Source organism: Ovis canadensis, chromosome 9 (genome assembly GCF_042477335.2).
Source record: "Ovis canadensis isolate MfBH-ARS-UI-01 breed Bighorn chromosome 9, ARS-UI_OviCan_v2, whole genome shotgun sequence".
NCBI lineage: Eukaryota > Metazoa > Chordata > Mammalia > Artiodactyla > Bovidae > Ovis > Ovis canadensis.
Genome location: NC_091253.1, coordinates 84,446,895 through 84,466,572, shown reverse-complemented (window position 1 = coordinate 84,466,572; position 19,678 = coordinate 84,446,895). Strand labels below are relative to the sequence as shown.

Here is a 19,678-nt window from a genome sequence, read left to right as displayed (position 1 = left end):
TCTTATCATATATATGTACGCATACACACACGCACACACATATTGTTACACATACACCTATATCTATATGAATACATGTATTATACATATAATCTATATATATGTACATACATACATCTATTTCAGTATCTTATTGGGTATATAGGGAGCTGGAGAAAATGTAAGTTATGATCTTCGACAATTTCTGAGAAAGATTTTGCCCTGAGGCACTCAGAAATTTCCGCTAATAAACCCTTTCTGCTAGGGTTACTTAGGGGAGCAGTCTGCATAGGGAGTCAGAACGCCTGGACTTGCCTTGGCACAGTGCAACAAAGAAGTTGTAACCCTGTGGGAGTCATCCATTTCCATGGACTCAGTTTCTCTTTATTAATTTATTTGGCTGTGGTGCACGGGATCTCTCATTGCAAAGCATAAACTCTCCAGTTGTGGCCCACAGGCTCAGTAGCTGTGGCTCAGAGCTTAGTTGCTCAGAGGCTTGTGGGATTTTAGTTCCCCAGCCAGGGATTGAACCTATGTCCCCTGCATTACCAAGTGGATTCTTAACCCCTGGACCACTAGGGAAGTCCCGAGGATTCTGTTTCTTTCGTTGCACAATGAAGGGCTTGGGCTAGAGACTCCTTGAAGATGCAGCTCCATCTAAGCCCTGGACTCGGACTCTCGACCAGTCTCCCCCACAGCAGTATCTGAGTGAAGAACGTGTGGACTTGGCGGTGTTCTTGGCCTCTGGCATCTGGTATTAGCACTCTCCTTACTTTAAGATGGGCGCTCCTGCCCCCACTCTCTGTCTGTGTTTTGAGTGGGGCTCTGACCAGGACTCTAGGACAGAACTGGGCATCAGGGCCCCAGATCCCCCAGGACTCATTATCAGGCTAATTGGAATGAATCCTAGGACTTCCTCTTTCTCAGGACGAGACTTCATGTTTCTTTTTCAGATTCTTTTCCATTATAAATTATTACAAAATATGGAATACAGTTCCTTATACTATATAGTAGGTCCTTCCTGGTTATTTTATATATAGTAGTGTGTATATATAACAAACTGTTTTGAATGAATTCCACTTTGGCTTCAGTGTTATACAAAAACTCTACTTCTATACAATTCCAACCCCTTTTGATGTTGTTAGCTCTATCACAAATTAGCTTTATACGTTACATGCCCATTAACATATTAGCGCCAAAGAATTGATGTTTTTGAATTGTAGTGTTGGAGAAGACTCTTGAGAGTCCCTTGGACTGCAAGGAGATCCAACCAGTCCATTCTAAAGGAGATCAGTCTTGGGTGTTCTTTGGAAGGACTGATGCTGAAGCTGAAACTCCAATATTTTGGCCACCTGATGTGAAGAGCTGACTCATTGGAAAAGACCCTGATGCTGGGAAAGATTGAGGGTAGGAGGAGAAGGGGAAGACAGAAGATGAGATGGTTGGATGGCATTACCAACTCAATGGACATGGGTTTAGGTGGACTCCGGGAGTTGGTGATGGACAGGGTTAGGGTTAGGGAGGCCTGGCATGCTGTGGTTCATGGGGTAGCAAAGAGTCAGACACAACCGAGCGACTGAACTAAACTGAGATCTATGCTTACTGTGTTTGATTTTGTATCTTAAATCACATAAGGGGAAAATGACTTACAAACAAAAAGTGTAATAATATTGGCTCTATATTTACTTATGTAGTTATATTTATTGGTGCTTTTTATTTCTTAATATGACTTCAGGTTACTGTCCAGCATCCTTTCCTTTCTATTTGAAGGACTCCAAAGTTGGCATTTCTCACAGGCCAGGTCTACAAGTTGTACAAGGCAGGACTTGGAGGTGTGAACCAGCCTGGGAGTGTCTGGGGAGGCACTTGGCAGTCTTTGCTCTAGAAGCCAAGATCACAGTCAAAGTCCACCTCAGGACCACATTCGGGCTGGATGCAGAGAACTGCCATTTTTCTTTCCCTCATTCAGGCTTTGAACTAGGGGCCAAGGCCTGTACGTTTGAGTCCTATTTCTGTCCCTAACCAGCCATGTGACTGTGGACAAAATCACCTTATTTGGCCCTTTTCCCTTATCTGTAAGTGAGGTGTTCTAGATCAAGGTTGTTAAACTTTTTCTGTAAAAGGCCAGAAAGTAAGTGTTTTAAACATTTATTTTTATTTATTTATTTGTCTGCTTCAGGTCTTAGTTGCAGCACGCCAGATCTTCAGTCTTCATTGAGGCATGCAGGATCTTTTGTTGTAGCATGTGGGATCTAGTTCCCCGACCAGGGATTGAACCCTGGACCCCCTGCATTGGGAGTGTGGAGTCTTAGCCACTGGACCACCAGGGAAGTCCCCCAAAAGTAAGTATTTTAAACTCTGTCATAATGATTCAACTCTGACATTGTAGTGCAAAAGCAGCTATGGATGATAGATAAATGAATGGATGTGATTGTATTCCAATAAAACTCTTTTTGTGAAAACAGGAAGTAGGCTATTTTGACCCTTGTCCTGGTAGTTTGTCAAACACTATTCTATCAGTAGATGGTCTTGGACAGTCCTTCTGGCTTTAAAATATAAAAGTTCTGATGATCCGCACTGGTGTTTTCAATGCCCTTTCACTCCTTCCCACGTTCTCAGAGTACTGTCTGTACCAAGAGTACAGTGATAAGACTCACTACCACCATTGTGTATCTATGGACCAAGCATTTGTTGGTATTCATTCCTTCCAACAAGAATGTTAGGTGGGAAGTATTATAATCAATATCTTAGATAAGAAGAAACTAAGGTAAGTCTACACATGGACATCACCAGATGGCCAACACCGAAATCATATTGATTATATTCTTTGCAGCCAAAGATGGAGAAGCTCTATACAGTCAGTAAAAACAAGACCGGGAGCTGACTGTGGCTCAGATCATGAACTCCTTATTGCCAAATTCAGACTCAAATTGAAGAAAGGAGGGAAAACCACTGGACCATTCAGGTATGACCTAAATCAAATCCTTTATGATTATACAGTGGAAGTGAGAAATAGATTTAAGGGACTAGATCTGATAGACAGAGTGCCTGATGAACTATGGAATGAGGTTCGTGACATTGTACAGGAGACAGGGATCAAGACCATCCCCATGGAAAAGAAATGCAAAAAAGCAAAATGGCTGTCTGGGGAGGCCTTACAAATAGCTGTGAAAAAGCAAAATGGCTGTCTGGGGAGGCCTTACAAATAGCTGTGAAAAGAAGAGAAGTGAAAAGCAAAGGAGAAAAGGAAAGATATAACATCTGAATGCAGAGTTCCAAAGAAGAGCAAGATGAGATAAGAAAGCCTTCCTCAGCGATCAGTGCAAAGAAATAGAGGAAAAGAACAGAATGGGAAAGACTAGAGATCTCTTTAAGAAAATTAGAGATACAAAGGGAACATTTCATGGAAAGATGGGCTCAATAAAGGACAGAAATGGTACAGACCTAACAGAAGCAGAAGATATTAAGAAGAGATGGCAAGAATACACAGAAGAACTGTACAAAGAAGATCTTCACAACCAAGATAATCATGATAGTATGATCACTCACCGAGAGCCAGACATCCTGGAATGTGAAGTCAAGTGGGCCTTAGAAAGCATCACTACGAACAAAGCTAGTGGAGATGACAGAATTCCGGTAGAGCTATTTCAAATCCTGAAAGATGATGCTGTGAAAGTGCTGCACACAATATGCCAGCAAATTTGGAAAACTCAGCAGTGGCCACAGAACTGGAAAAGGTCAGTTTTCACTCCAATTCCAAAGAAAGGCAATGCCAAAGACTGCTCAAACTACCACACAATTGCACTCATCTCACATGCTACTAAAGTAATGCTCAAAATTCTGCAAGCCAGGCTTCAGCAATACGTGAACTGTGAACTTCCAGATGTTCAAGTTGCTTTTAGAAAAGGCAGAGGAACCAGAGATCAAATTGCCAACATCTGTTGGATCATGGAAAAAGGAAGAGAGTTCCAGAAAAACATCTATTTCTACTTTATTGACTATGCCAAAGCCTTTGACTGTGTGGATCACAATAAACTGTGGGAAATTCTTCAAGAGATGGGAATACCAGACCACCTGGCCTGCCTCTTAAGAAACCTATATGCAGGTCAGGAAGCAACAGTTAGAACTGGACATGGAACAACAGACTGGTTCCAAATAGGAAAAGGAGTATGTCAAGGCTGTATATTGTCACCCTGCTTATTTAACTTCTATGCAGAGCACATCATGAGAAATGCTGGGCTGGAAGAAGCACAAGCTGGAATCACGATTTCTGGGAGAAATATCAGTAACCTCAGATATGCAGATGACACCACCCTTATGGCAGAAAGTGAAGAGGAACTAAAAAGCCTCTTGATGAAAGTGAAAGAGGAGAGTGAATGTTGGCTTAAAGCTCAACATTCAGAAAACGAAGATCATGGCATCTGGTCCCATCCCTTCATGGGAAATAGATGGGGAAGCAGTGGGAGCAGTGTCACACTTTATTTTTCTGGGCTCCAAAATCACTGCAGATGGTGACTGAGCCATGAAATTAAAAGACCCTTACTCCTTGGAAGAAAAGTTATGACCAACCTAGATAGCCTATTGAAAAGCAGAGATATTACTTTGCCAACAAAGTTCCGCCTAGTCAAGGCTATGGTTTTTCCAGTGGTCATGTATGGATGTGAGAGTTGGACTGTGAAGAAAGTTGAACGCTGAAGAACTGATGCTTTTGAACTGTGGTGTTAGAGAAGATTCTTGAGAGTCCCTTGGACTGCAAGGAGATCCAACTAGTCCATTCTAAAGGAGATCGGTCCTGGGTGTTCATTGGAAGGACTGATGCTAAAGCTGAAACTCCAATACTTTGACCACCTCATGCGAAGAGTTGACTCATTGGAAAAGACTCTGATGCTGGGAGGGATTGGGGGCAGGAGGAGAAAGGGATGACAGAGGATGAGATGGCTGGATGGCATCACTGACTCGATGGACGTGAGTTTGGGTGAACTCCAGGAGTTGGTGATGGACAGGGAGGCCTGGTGTGCTGCAATTCATGGGGTCGCAAAGAGTTGGACATGACTGAGCGACTGAACTGAACTCAAGGTAAGGGAGGTTTCGCAATAGGTCCAAGGCCACAGTGTTGGCAGTAGAAGGAAACAGGCTAAGACTCTAAAGCCTTTGTTATGTTTCATTCATCTCCTATCTCCTAGATTGCAGGTTTTTAGTACAGTAGAGAATATAACTTTCTTTAAAAAAAATTATGTATTTATTTCTGGCTGTGCTGGGTTTTTGTTGCTACAAGGGTTTTTCTCTAGCTGTGATGAGTGGGGGCTCCTCTCTAGTTGTGCTGCGAAGGCTTCTCATTGCAGTGGCTTCTCTTGTTTTGGAGCACAGGCTCTAGGCCTGCAGGTTTCAGTAGTTGCGGCACAGGCTCAATAGCTGTGGTGCCTGGGCTTAGTTGCTCCGCTGCATGGGGGATCTTCCAGCATCAGGGATCGAGCTTGTGTCACCTGCATTGGTAGGGGGAGAGAATACATCTTTTTTGATAGAAAGAAAAAAAAAACAACTTAATTACACTAGTCTAAAGATTAAGCCACAGAAGTTCCACCCTGACAGTTTTGAAATTATAAATAACTAAAATCATTATTTGCAGATTTAAAATGCTATCTCTCAAGATGCAAAGCTAGCAAGACAATATGTTGATGCCCTCGAAAAACTCACTGTCCATCTGGTAAGACATATGAAAGATTTAGTGAACAAATACAATTCTAAATTAATTACAGTAGAAGTACTCTTCTAAAAAATTTTAGTTGATTTAAAAAGCTGTGTTAATTTCTATGGTACAGCAAAGTGATTCAGTTATACACACACACACACACACACACACACACACACTCTCTCTCTTTTAAATATTCTTTGCCATTATTGAATTGCAGGATATTGAACCTAGTTCCCTGTGCCAGGACCTTGCTGTTTATCCGTTCTATATATACTAGTTTGCATCTGCTAACTCCAAAGTCCCAATCCATCCCTCCCCCAACCCCCTCCCCCTTGGCAACCACAAGTCTGTTGCACATGTCTGTGAGTCTGTTCCTCTTTCACAGAGAAGTTCATTTCTGTCATATTTTAGACTCCACACATAAGTGACATCATATGGTATTTATCTTTCTCTTTCTGACTTACTTCTCTTAGTATGATAATCTCTAGGTTCATCCACGTTTCTGAAAATGGCATAATTTTATTCTTTTTTTTGTGACTGAGTAATATTCCATTGTGGGCACCAACCTCTTCTTTATCTGCTCATTTGTTGATGGACATTTAGGCTGTTTCCATGTCTTTGATTTTGTAAATAGTGCTGCTATGAACTTAAGGTGCACGTTTCTTTTTTAATTATAGTTTTGTCCAGAAGAGGGATTGCTGGATCACATGGCAACTGTATTTTTAGTTTTTTTGAGGAACTTGCATAGTGGCTGTTTTCCATAGTAACTGTACCAACATACTTTCCCACCAACAGTATGGAAGGGTTCCCTTGTCTCCACATATCTCTAGCATTTGTTATTTGTAGACGTTTCAATAATGCCATTCTGGCCAGTGTAAGATGATATCTCCCTGCAGCTTTGATTTGCATTTTTCTAATAATTATTGTTCTTGAGTATCTTTTCATATCAGTAGAAGTGCTTTTGATTACTCTTATTGCACTTGCCAGAGACCAACACATCCCAGTACTGCTCTGCCCATAGCACCCTGAGTGCCTCTCCTGGCAGTACACTGGAGTCCTGCATTAGTCCCCTACAGCCTAGGCAATAAATTGTTTTTTAGTCGCAAAGTTGTGTCCGACTCTTTGCAACCCCATGGACTGTAGCCTGCCAGGCTCCTCTGTCCATGGGATTCCCCAGGCAAGAATACTGGAATGGATTGCCATTTCCTTCTCTAGGGGATTTTCTCCACCCAGGGATTGAATCTGCATCTCCCACACTGGCAGGCAGATTCTTTACCACTGAGCCACCAGGGAAGCCCATGCCATAGATTACCTCAAACAGAAAGGCTTAAAACAACACATGTTTATTACCTTACAGCTCTGGATGTCAGAAATCCAAAATCAGTCTCACCGGGATAAAGTCAAGGTATTGGCCAGGCTGGTTCCTTCTGGAGGTTCTGGAGGGAGCATCTGTCCTCTGCCTTTTTCAGCTTCTAGAAACCGTCTGTATTCCTTAGTTCATGGCCCTTTCCACACATGTCACTCTGAACTCTTACTTCTGTAGTCACGTGTACTACTGACTCTGACTTTCTCATAAGGACCTTTGTGATTATGTTGAGCCCATCCAGATAATCCAGGATAATCCCTCATCTAAAAATCCTTAACTTAATCACACCTGCAAAATCCCTTTAGCCATATAAGTGAACACTCACAAGTTCCTGGACTAGGACATAAACATTTTGGGGGAGCCATTATTCTGCCCCACAGGCTCCATCCTCCAGCTTCTCCTCCCACAAGTAAATTATGTTTTTGAAGATTTCTTTGGCTGCGCTGGGTCTGTGTTGCTTTGTTGCTTTCTCTAATTGTAGCAAACCGGGGCTATTCTTTGTTTCAGTGCTCGGGTTTCTCATTTTGGTGGCTTCTCTTGTTGCAGAGCATGGGCTCTGGAGCTCGGACTTAGTAGCTGTGGCACCCTCAGGCTTAGTTGCTCTGCAGCATGTGGGATCTTGTCGGATCAGGAATCAAACCCACATTCCCTGCGTTTGCAGGTGGATTCTTATTCCTGGGGCCACCAGGGCAGTCCCCGCAGGTGAATTGTACACTTAGCAACAGTTGGTTGTATTTGTTTCCAGACCAGTTTTTGTGCTTTTTCTTCTAACTGCCTAATTCAGTGAAAAAATTATGAAGCCAGTGAAATCTGAGCATGAAAAAAACAGTTATAGTGTCTGTGGAAGACACATTAAAGTGAGTCATTCTAAAAATGTGGTCAACTTAGGTGTGGCCAGGAAATCTGCGAAAGTTTGAGAAAAAATATATTAAGCAACATGAATAGGGATGGTTTATGTAAGAAAGAAGCAGAACATGTCTCAAAGGAGACCTACTTGAACAGAAGGACTAGGGTTCACATAAAAAAATTGGTCAACAAATGTGTCTTTGAAGGTTTTTATTAAACATTTAAAGTAGGTATATTTAAATTATGATATCCCCACTTTAACCAACTTTTTAGGTTATCTAACTAAGCTTTCACCAGTGTTAATAAAAAGAATTTGACTAAATGTGATTCAGAGTATCAGAGATGACATTAATCACTTAGAGCTACAAAGATTTGGGAAGAAGTTTTAATTTAAAAATGGGACTTAACACTTTGAAAGTTATACAGGATTTGAATAGCTGATTGGGGATGAACAGGTGAAGGCTCATGGGATAAAGCAACATACAACTGCAGGGGTGAAAATCAGTAAGAATGGTAATTTCAAGCCATGAAATAGAACCTTGTTAACCTGAGCCTGGATCTCATTCCAGTGGTGTCAGCAACACCTGGGAGCTGGTTGGACTATCAGGCCTGTCCCCAGATCCACTGGTCTGAATCTTCAATTTAACAAAATCCCCAGGTAATTTATTTGCACAAGCTCCAATACTTTGGCCACCTGATGCAAAAAGCTGACTCACTGGAAAAGACACTGATGCTGAGAAAGACTGAGGGCAGGAGGGAAAGAGAGTGACAGAGGATGAGATGGTTAGATGGCATCACTAACTCAATGGACATGAGTTTGAGCAAACTCTGGGAGACAGTGAAGGAAGAGAAGCCTGGCATGCTGCAGTCCATGGGGTTGCAAATAGTGGGACACAGCTTAGTAACTGAATAACAGCAACCTGTGAGAAGGACTATTTTAAAGAGAGCAGGAATCTTTCTAAACTGCACTGAAGAGTTAATATGAGCCACACAAAAAGAGAATGGCAACTGGCTTTTTAAGCACCTGCAGTGAGCCAGGTCCTTTGCAAGCCCTATCTCGCTTAATTCTCAAATGTCCTAGTCTTCTAAAGAGTTGACCTTTATTCTCATAATGAAACAATCTTCTCTGCTCTCTGCGATCCTTTCAATTGCAGTTGGTGTAAAGAATACATGTGTCTCAAAATCTTCAAATTATGCCTTAAAGAATTCAATGTGTAAAATATTTTGACATAATTTCTTTGTTCTCTTTATTCCCTGGGCTGCAGACTCTAACAAACTGGGATAATCTCAGATGCCTTGATAATTTCAACCAAGTGAGAAGAGAGAAGCAACTCAAAATTACTCTGGTTAGGATAGAGGTGAAGAAATAAATAAAATTAGCAAGAAATACATAGTTAAGTGAAATTTGGGAATGATAAATCAGATCGAGACAAATCTTGGGGAGTTGAGGGTGGATTCCGGGTACCCCCACAATGCTGCCTGCCTCAACAGTTTATGCCCCAGGAAGCACTGAGACCATCTTTCCTTTCCTTCCCAGACTGGAGAAGATGACGTTCTTGCACCTTCTTGCTCCTCCCTGAGGTCAGTGCTCTGCCCACACTGAACAGGGTAGAGGGACTATTAGCAGTAACCCAGGCGTTAGATGCCCTGGAGATCCACAGACATGTGTGAACTTCGCTCATTGGGTTGGTTTCCAGTGGACGTCCCTTTCTGATTAAACTCCATTCTGTAAGAAAAGATTCAGTGGGTCTGCACCAAGCTGTTCTCTTCCTACAATCCAGGGTTGGCTGACAGAGCAACCCTAAAGCTGCCCCAGGGGCTGAGAGCAGGCTGAGTCAGGCAGTGCTCACTGCCACTGGGCTTAACCCCAGGCTAACCTCACTGTGATGAGGCTGGGGAGGTGCAGGGGGGCCAGGAGGAGAGGGATGTGAGGGGCGGTCCATTCCCACAGACTTTCTCAGAGTGCCCGTTGTATTCCAGAATCAGAAATCTGAGCATGGAAGAAGTGGGTGAGCCTTGGAGAAAGGGAAATGAGGATCCTGTGTCTCTGCAAAGAGCTGGAATCTAAGAAAAATCAGGCTGCACATACCTACTGACCATGAGTCAATGGGATCTTTCTTTGCCAGCTACCAATAAAGGCTGAAAATGTCTTAAATCCAGGAAAATTTCCTACAAATCAGGGGATCTTCCTTGCCTTTACTCACTATCACCTGAATCCCTTCGGGGAATACAGTGTGTATCTAATCAGCCTATTTAAAAATACTTAGAAAGTTCTATATAAGGATTAATATATAGTATTGTTTTTACATTATTAAAAAATTTATGAGACATAAAATTCATATACAGAAATCTGTTGCACTTCTGTTCACTAAAAGCAAACTATCAGAAAGAGAAATTAAGAAAGCAATTCTATTTATAACTGCATCAAGAAGAATGAAACACCTAGGAATAAATTTAATCAATGAGGTAAATGACCTGTACTAGGAAAACTACAAGACACTGATGAAAGAAATTGAAGATGACACAAACGGATGGAAATATACACACGCTCATGGACTGAGAGAATTAATATTGTTAAGATGAGTATACTATCCAAGGCAATCTATAGATTCAGTGCAATTCCTATCAAAACACCATTGGCAATTTTTATAGAACTAGGACAAATAGCTCTAACATTTTTATGGGAACACAAACCACCTCAAATAGTCAAAAACAAGTTTGAGAAAGAATAAAGCTGGAGGTATAATACTCCCTGATTTAACGTTACATTACAAAGCAACAGTAATCAAAACAATATGATATTGTCACAAAAACAGAGGCACAGATCTATGAACAGCATAGAAAGACCAGAAATAAACCCACACTTGTATGGTCAATTAATCTATGACAAAGGAGGCAAGAATAAACAATGGGGAAAAGATAGTCTTTTCAATAAATGGTGTTGGGAAAACTGTATGGCTCCATGCAAAAGAGTCAAACTGGACTACTTTCTCACAACACATACAAAGATAAGGTCAAGATGAATTAAAACTTTAAATGTAACACGTGAAACAATAAAATTCCTAAAAGTAAACATAGGTGGTGCAATCTTTGACATTTATCTTGGTACTATATATATGTATTTGGATCTGTTTCCTCAGGCAAAGGAAACAAAAGCAAAACTAAACAAATGGGACTACATCAAACTAAAAAGCTCTTGCACGGTGGAGGGAGCTATCAAAAAAATGAAAAGGCAGCCTACTGAATGGAAGAAGATATTTGCAAATGATATATCTGATAAGATACTAATATCCAAAATATACAAAAAAATCTCATAAAAGTCAACATCAACAAAACAAAAACAGTTTAAAAAGTGAGCAGAGGGCCTGAATAGATATTTTCCCCATGAAGACATGTAGATAGCCACAGACACATGAAAAGATGTTCAGCGTCACTAATCGTTGGAGAAACGCAAATCAGAATCGTGAAGAGGTATTACCTTACGCCTGTCTGAATGGCTATCATCAAAAATAGAACATATAAAGACTTCCCTGGTGGTGCAGTGGATCAAAATCCACCTACCAATGCAGGGGACGTGGTTTCTATCCCTCGTCTGAGAAGATCCCACATGCCTTGGAGCAACGAAGCCCATGCCCCACAACTAGTGAGCCTGTGCTCTGGAGTCCGCGAGCCACAACTACTGAGCCTATGTGCCCCAACGACCGGAACGACTGAGGCCTAGGCACCTAGAGCCCACGCTCCACAACCAGAGAAGCCGCCGCGATGAGAAGCCCCAGCCCCACAAGGAAGAGTAGCCCCCACTCGCCGCCACTAGAGAAAGCTCATGTGCAGCAAGGAAGACCCAGGGCAGCCAAGAAAACAAAAAAGACAACAAATAACAAATGCTGTCGAGTGCATAGAGAAAAGGGAATTCTTGTGCGCTGTTGGAGGGAAGGTAAATTGGTGCAGTTACTATGGAAAACAGGATCGCAGTCCCTCAAAAATATAAACTAGAACTACTATACAATCCAGCAATTTCACTTTTGGGTATTTACCTGAAGAAAACATAAACATTAATTCAGAAAGTGATATGCACTCCAGTTTTTGTGGCAGCATTATTTACCATAGCCAAGATACAGAAGCAACCTGAGAGTCTATAGATATATGATATATGAACAAATAAATAAGATGTGATATATATATAACACATGGTGGCTTCCCTGGTAGCTCAGTTGGTAAAGAATCTGCCTGCAGTGCAGGAGTCCTGGGTTCAATCCCTGGGTGGGGGAAATCCCCTGGAGAAGGAAATGGCAACCCACTCCAGTATTCTTGCCTGGAAAATTCTAGCGGCAGAGGAGCATTGTGGGCTACAGTCCATGGGGTCGCAAGAGTTGGACAGAACTTAGCAACTAAACCACCACCATATCATACGTGTATGGAATGTTACTCAGTCATTAAAAAATTAGTCTTGCCATTTACAACAAAATGGATGGATCTAGAGAATATTATGCGTAGTGAAATAAATCAGACAGAGAAAGACAAATACTACATGAGCTCACTTATACGTGGAATCTAAAAAAGTAAAACAAACAAAAAATCCCCAAAGCTAAAATAGACTCATAGATACAGAGGACAAAAGAGTGATTGCTAGAAAGGAAGGGATTCAGAGGGTGAGTGAAATTGGTGAAAGAGATTAAAGTATAAACCTTCAGCTAAAAAAAAAAAATAAACCTTCAGCTATGTAATAAATTAAGTCACAGAGATATTATATACAGCATAAGGAATATGGTCAATAATATTGTAATAACTTTGCATGGGAACAGATAATTACTAGACTTATCATGGTGATCAGTTCATAATATATGCAAATATCAGATCATTATGTTATATACCTGAAATTAGCACAATATTATATATCAATTATATTTCAATATTTTAAAATTTACCTAAGTGATATCATAGTATATATATTCTGAAACTTTCTATTCAATGACTTGATATTATGGTTGGAGATTTGTATTGAGATCTGATATATTTTATAAATTATATATTTCACCTGTTTTAATTAACTGTATGGTATTGTAACTATTATTATACCACGGTTTATTTATCCTCTTCTGAGGGACATTTAGTTCCAACTTTTGCTATTTCAATTTTTCACTATTAAAATTCTTTTATTTACATCTTTGTATTTTCTCCTTGAGCACAAGTGGGAAATTTCCTCTGAGATTTATGCCTAGACATTTTGCAGTACATCTTAACTTTTTTTCCCTAAAGAGGGAATTCAAATATCTGCCGAGTGCATGGAACAGCTGTTTGGAACAGGTAACTTCATGAATGGGATTTCCCAGCTGGCATGTGGTAAAGAATCTGCCTGCCAGTGCAGGAGATGCAGGAGACACGGGTTTGATCCCTGGATTGGGAAGATCGCCTGCAGAAGGGCATGTCAACCCACTCGAGTATTCTTGCCTGAAAAATTTCATGGAGAGAGGAGCCTGGTGGGCTACAGCCCATGGGGTCGCAGAGAGTCGGACACACCCAGTGACTAAGGGTGTTGCAATGCGTGCGCGCAACCTCATAAATATAAAAGTGTTTTTAAATTGCTCACATTGTACAAATACACAGCATTCACAACTTAATACAGTGGTCTTTGCAATGTGGGTTACTGGAGATCTTATATTTAGAGGACTATCAGCTTTTTTCCAATGATAATATCTTTACCATCAGAGAACGAAAAATTTTCAGTTACTTCTAAAATAAAATTGAGGAAATTCCCTGGTGGTTACAACTCTGTACTCTCACTGCTGGAGGCTGGGTTCGATCCCTTGTTGGGGAACTAAAATCCTTCAAATCTTAATGTGTGGCCAAAAATAAAGAAAACAAAATTGAAACATGAAGATCACACACTACTTTTAAGTCAACAAGGTCTCCAGATATGAACACATATTGTTGGAGGTCAAGTTCTCCGGAAATTGACACTGAAATGGAATATGGGGTATAAGATGTTTACCAGGGCTTGAAATATAAGCAGAGAAGCAGGACCGGGCAAAAGGAGTCGAACTGTGATGTAGCGCCACAAAGCCTTCAACTCAGTCAAGAGCCTGGATGTGCATATTGCTCATTAGTGACCCGCGACAGAGTGACAGGGCTGGGTTTTTATTTGCTTGCCTTACTAGGTCACTAGAGAAAGGTGTGAACTCAGGCGAGGTGTCTCTCTGCAGCTGTGGCAACCCTGACAACTGGAAGCTGTTCACTGACACCTCTCCCTGCAGTGGGGTAGTGTGTCCAAGCTTTCTCGAAGGGAGGTCCTGGGTTATGCATCGTCATGTCTGCTGTAGTCCACGCCTGTGCTATGGGATCCATTCTTCAAGGGCATTTTCTCAATCGTGGCCTCTCTTGGTAAGGCGTATTTTTGAGGGATAAATTCTGCCCCCCATCTCTGGCGTTGGTCTCCAGCTACAACTGACTCACATGCCTTCCTTCCTTCACTATCTAGTCTCGATCTTCCTTTCCCTTGGCCACCACCTCTTCTGGCCTTGGAGTCTTACCCAGTAGCTTGACCTAGACTCTTGTCATTGAGGGGCCTGAGCCCTGCTCACCAATCCCTTCTCAGGCCAGGCTCTTGTACCTGTCCTTTTACAGTCATGATTGGGCAATGGAATGCTAAGATATATTCAAGGAGATCATCTGAGTTCTACAGCTATTTCTCCTGTCCATTGTGTAATAGTAGCCCTCTAGGCTCCTTTGTCCATGGGATTCTCCAGGCAAGAATACTGGAGTGGGTTACTGTTTCCTTCTCCAGGGGATCTTCCCGACCCAGGAATACAACCTGGGTCTCCTGCATTGCAGGCAGATTCTTTACCCACTGAGCTTTGAGGGAAGCCTAATAATAGTTTTACCCCCTCCTGATGACCAGGGTCAATTATCTCTGCCAAAATGGTGTCTTCTTGCCTGATAGTACCTGGACACATGAAACCCAAAGTGCCTGGGCAGCATCTGAAGCTTATGATTCAGTGCACTCCTGCTGGGTCCCCTGGAACAAGCAAGTGGTCTTTGGGGCCAAGGACTTCTAACCCTGCAAAGTTTAGGGGTGTGGGGACAGGAAACACAAAGTCCCCCAGAAGCAGTCATTGAGAATGATAGTAAGTGAGGTCATCTGGACTTATTTATTCTTCATATTGGGGTCACATAGCCATCTGAAGACTTCGGTTCAAGGTACACATATTTTTCTCTGGAGGCCACATCCTCACAAAGAAAACTCTCAGAGTTGACCCTTTAGCCCTGTCTTCAGCAGGCTGTTCCAGGACCGTCAGCCCGGCAGTTTCTGGGTGGTATGATCCATGGAATCCAGTCATGGCCCCTTTCCACACCTGCTTTCCTGTTGAGCCAGTCTCCTGGTCTGACACCATACTATATGGGATCTGGTGCTGGTGAGTCATACTCTGTAAGTCCTCAGACAGTGGTGCTGGGTGAGACTCTGCAGGAAGGAAAGGAGAGCTCTTACCCAAAACATATGGGAGCAAACTGCCCACCTTTCCAAAATGGAAGGGGCCTAATGTGGCAAACTTGCCATTCAGGGCCAGTTGGTTTCAATGAGGAACAATGTCACATCAGGGGCTGGTATCAGTCTCTGTTGCAGGCAAATTGGACATTGTATAGTAGCAGCTAGGTCAGTCATGATAAGTGTTGGAAGAACAGTTAGTTCTGGCTTTGCATAGTTTCAATATGCACAAACTTCCTTATCATGACTTAGTTATATCACATCAGTCCTCTAACAACGTGGTTCAAATTTCAGTTATTACAGTGTATTGTGTGAGTGGTGCTAAGTCAATTCAGACGTGTCCGACTCTTTGCGGCCTCATGGACTGTAGCCTGCCAGGCTCCCCTGTTCATGACATTCTCCAGGCCAGAATACTCGAGCGGATTGCCATTCCCTCCTCCAGGGGATCTTCCTGACTCAGGGATCGAACCCAGGTCTCCTGCATTGCAGGCAGATTCTTTTCTGTCTGAGCCACCAGGGGAACCCATAACAGTGTATTAATCCTACATAACTGCATAGGGTACAAATCTCCCTGTTAGCTCTTTGATTTACAAGTCACTATGTAAATTGATGATGCGTATCATGATCGGTAATCAATCACATCACTTCTTTCAAAGTTGGTCGGTGACTGGTCACAGCACATCTTTGTTCAGCTCACACAACATAGCCAAGCATCTAGTTGTGTTTCCTGTTTCTTTGTCAATAAATCCATGTGACAGTTTATAAGAATGAACACTAGAAAGAGGAATTGGCCAACAAAGATAAAATTGCAGCAAAAAAAATCCAAAAGGGGGTAACAAACTGCAAGTGAAATTTGAATGGAATGAAGGTGTAGAGAAAGCAGTTGGCTGTGGGAACTTGGACACACTGCCCTTTGGAAGACCTTAGATGGGCAGCAGAGGAACTCTGAGGACAGAGCTAATGACGTAACTGAGAAAGTGGTTGTAGATAAAGACGAAGATGATACAGAAGAGGTGGACCTCCAAATAGCTCATGTTGAAGCAACTCTTGGAAAATTTTCACAGTTTTGAAAGCATAAAGGATCATATGTTGGCAACTGATCCAGACTTAGTAAGATATGCAATTCTCCATAGAGGCATAGACAAGACACTCTCTCCGTATGAAAAATAACATAACAAGAACATGAGAACTGTCCAAACTATTTTCTGTTAAGTTTACTTAACAAGAATTTTCACTGTTTCTAATATTTTAAGTTGTAGTGTATGAAACAATTATTAGTTGCCCCATTGTTTTTCATTTCCCTATAGTAAATCTGTTTTAATATTCCATCTGCAAACTAATTGAAGAACCCCAAAAACCTAGAGAATGGGCCTAACAGCATCTATCTCATCTGAGACTGAAAAAAGTCACTTATTCATACATTTTTGGAAAAAAGCCATTCTTCTCTATTACTTAAGATGAATACTTACAAAGAGAATAGACATTTATGTTTCCTTCTTTTGCAGTCTCCTAGTAAAAAAAAAATCTTGAATGATTTTTTCCTTTCCAGTTTTGTTGGAAAAGCAGAATCATCCAGTAAGCCCTGTTACTAATATACAGTTAAACTGTACAAAATGAAACACATCCCACATGACTGTCATGAGTTCCTCTGAAAAGCTGAATCATATGTACAAGAGCAATCTACCTCCCCCGGCCCAGAAGAATAACAGAAACATGGAGAACGAGAGGAAGTCTTGCTGCTAGAGACCCAGCAGGAAGGGAGCTTGGAGGCTAGCCACGACCTAGATTCCTATGGTGCTGAAATAATAAAGTGATTTCAGTCAGCCCACAATGTTTACTTAGCATCTTCAGTGTTGTCTCTAAGGTTGCATGTGGTTCTGAGGGGAAGCTGAGGTATCCATATGGAAACCAAACAGGAAAATCAGAACTCTACGGTGTTTCCTTTAAAAGGCTTCTTCATGTTCAAGATCACCCTGGCAGATGCTGTCAGTGTGGTTCTGGGGGTGCTTTCCACCAGCAGCCAGACCTTCTCTGCCATTGCTTTGCCTGTTGCTCCTAAGAGAACCAACTTTCCCTGATGATTCTGCCCCCTGCACAACCCCCAAGAGCAGCCCTTAATCAACGGCTGGCAGGCATGGTGATACAAATGTTCCCACCACTTTCCTCTGATGAACAATGCTGAAATGTGACCCAGCCCCTCTTCAAATCACCTCTGCTTTGTGTTACTTCCATACTTGGTCCTCTTTTCTTTCCTGCCCCACTTCCTAACTCTCCTAGTGATTTTTTTCCCGAGAACACTCCCTAATGTGTCCTTTTCAAATGGGTATTCCTTGTCTCAGAATCTGCTTCCAGGGAAAGCATAAATGGAAAACCACCAATTCTGTAATAATAAGAATAATTATCATTTATTTATTATTGTTATTATAATCACACTTTTTTGACCACCTTCTGTGTAGAGATGAGCATCAGGGAACCACAGTTAAAATCTCGGATCCACTACCGACTCATTTGATTTCAGACATGTTATTGAGCCTCTCTTATCTAAATTTCCTCCTTTGTAAAACATGCAAAATAACCTCTCTCTCTCTCTCTCTCTCTCTCCAGGATATGAAGTGCCTCTTTTTATATGGGTGTGGGTTGGGGGCCTGACACTCAGAGAAGCGGGCCAAGTCAGTGCTTTGGCATCTAGTGAGGCTGCGGTCAAACGACCTGCCCACGTGTTTATCACTGATGCCAGAAACCACAGAGTGAAAAAAATTATTTCCAAACCTGGCTGATTGGTGGGACCAGAGCAATGGCATTTTTTTTGTATCTCTCATGGAACTAGAGCCTGGAGAGTTTGTAAGCACCTGTTGACACCCTGGAGAACACAGCTACGTCAGCTCCCAGAGCAGGTGGGGGTTTTGTGAAGCAGAAGAAGGCGAAGGGGAGGGAGTGGAGCAGGCACAAAATGGAGCATTTAAGCCTGACAGCGAGGAGGAAAGAGGCTGAAGGTGCCAGAGGAGGATGGGATGGGAGCCGGAAGGCCTGGGGCATAGCTGAGATAGACGGAGCTGGATGGGGACGCAACACAGAAACACACCCAAGGTAGAGAAGCTTCCTCCGAATTTCCAATCGCTTCCTAACTGCCAGGCAATATGGTCAGAGACTTATGGCTAAAAAATTCACCACACAGCCTGTCTGTGTAGGAAGAGCCTTCCCTGGCCAGCTGCAATGACTAGAATTGCTATGATTAACCAAGTCATTTGATTAAGGCAAGATTTCTTAACCTGAACCCACATTCCAAGGACCTTGAATTCAGGGAGTGCATGAACTTGGAGGAAGGGAAAATTGAATTTTTATTTTCACTCTTGTCTAACTGAAATTTTAATTTTGAATATAGAGAACAAAACTTAGCACTACCTAAGACTTGGTCACCCATAAAAATCATAGGTATTTTCACATAATATTTCAGTTGCTGTGACTATTTCAAAACACTGTGTATACTCATCCTACTTTGAAATTAAGAATACTATCAGGACTTCCTTGATGGCACAGTGGATAAGCATTACCTGCCAATGAAGGGAACAGTGTTCAATCTCCGGTCTCAGAAGATTCCACATGCTGTGGAGCAGCTAAGCCCGTGCACCGGACTATTGAGCCTGTGCTGGAGAGCCTGTGAGCTGCAGCTACTGAAGGCCACTCGCCTAGAGCCTGTGCTCCACCACAAGAGAAGCCGCTGTGATGAGAAACCCAGGCAACAAAGGAAGTGCAACCCCACTCGCCACAACTAGAGAAAGCCCGCGCAAAGCAACCACAACCCAGGACAGCCAGAAATTAAAGGGAAAAATGAAAATAAAAAAGAACACGACTAAACCTGCCTCTAGGTCTTATTTTCTAATGTATTAATAAAGAAGAACATCTATGTTTTATATTTCACATTTTAAAGCACAGTTTCAGAACAGTATTTCAATATGATTGGTTTCCTTTTTATTTTATGCATTTGAAACCATTACTCTGTTCTGAAAGGGGCTTCCCAGGCAGCACTAGTGGTAAAGAACCCGCCTGCCAGGGCAGGAGAACTAAGAGATGCCAGTTCAAACCCTGGGTGGGGAGGATCCCCTGGAAGAGGAAATGGCAACCCACTCCAGCATTCTTGACTGGAAAATCCCATGGGTAGAGAAGCCTGGAGGGCTACATACAGTCCATGGGGTTGCAAAGAGTCAGACATGACTAAAGTGACTTACCACACTCTTCTGAAGAAGGGTCCAAGGAAGGAGAAAAAAAAAATTAAGGTACTGCAAGTCATAGATAAAAGCTCTCATGAGTGATGGTT

General features: G+C 42.1%; 2 long non-coding RNA genes across 2 annotated transcripts; one reads left to right on the top strand and one right to left on the bottom strand.

Annotated features, from left to right (window-relative positions):
• Positions 1–2,818: 2,818 nt before the first annotated feature.
• On the top strand, positions 2,819–9,923 carry LOC138445918 (uncharacterized). The gene is made up of 3 exons (XR_011259047.1): positions 2,819–2,944; positions 9,421–9,464; positions 9,864–9,923. It is a non-coding gene; the product is annotated as an uncharacterized lncRNA (long non-coding RNA).
• LOC138445917 (uncharacterized) lies at positions 5,196–19,207 on the bottom strand. The gene is made up of 3 exons (XR_011259046.1): positions 18,915–19,207; positions 16,833–16,872; positions 5,196–5,462 (listed from the first exon to the last, which is right to left on the bottom strand). It is a non-coding gene; the product is annotated as an uncharacterized lncRNA (long non-coding RNA).
• Positions 19,208–19,678: the final 471 nt, after the last annotated feature.